Consider the following 212-nt stretch of genomic DNA (forward strand, 5'->3'; position numbering starts at 1 on the left):
GTGTGCGTATGTAACTATAGTCTCTATTCAGGCTAACGTTTTTGCCTTCAAATTACAACGGCTAATTGTGTAAATGTAGGAAGCGCGAGCAGGAAAAGAAATAAAGCAACCTTACAAAGTGATGAGAAGGATTGATAAACATAAATAAAAAGCAAATAGAAAACGGAAGTACTGGAGCAGAGATGCCAATCCACTTTCACAATCATGGAATA

Source organism: Penaeus monodon, chromosome 23 (genome assembly GCF_015228065.2).
Source record: "Penaeus monodon isolate SGIC_2016 chromosome 23, NSTDA_Pmon_1, whole genome shotgun sequence".
Lineage (NCBI taxonomy): Eukaryota > Metazoa > Arthropoda > Malacostraca > Decapoda > Penaeidae > Penaeus > Penaeus monodon.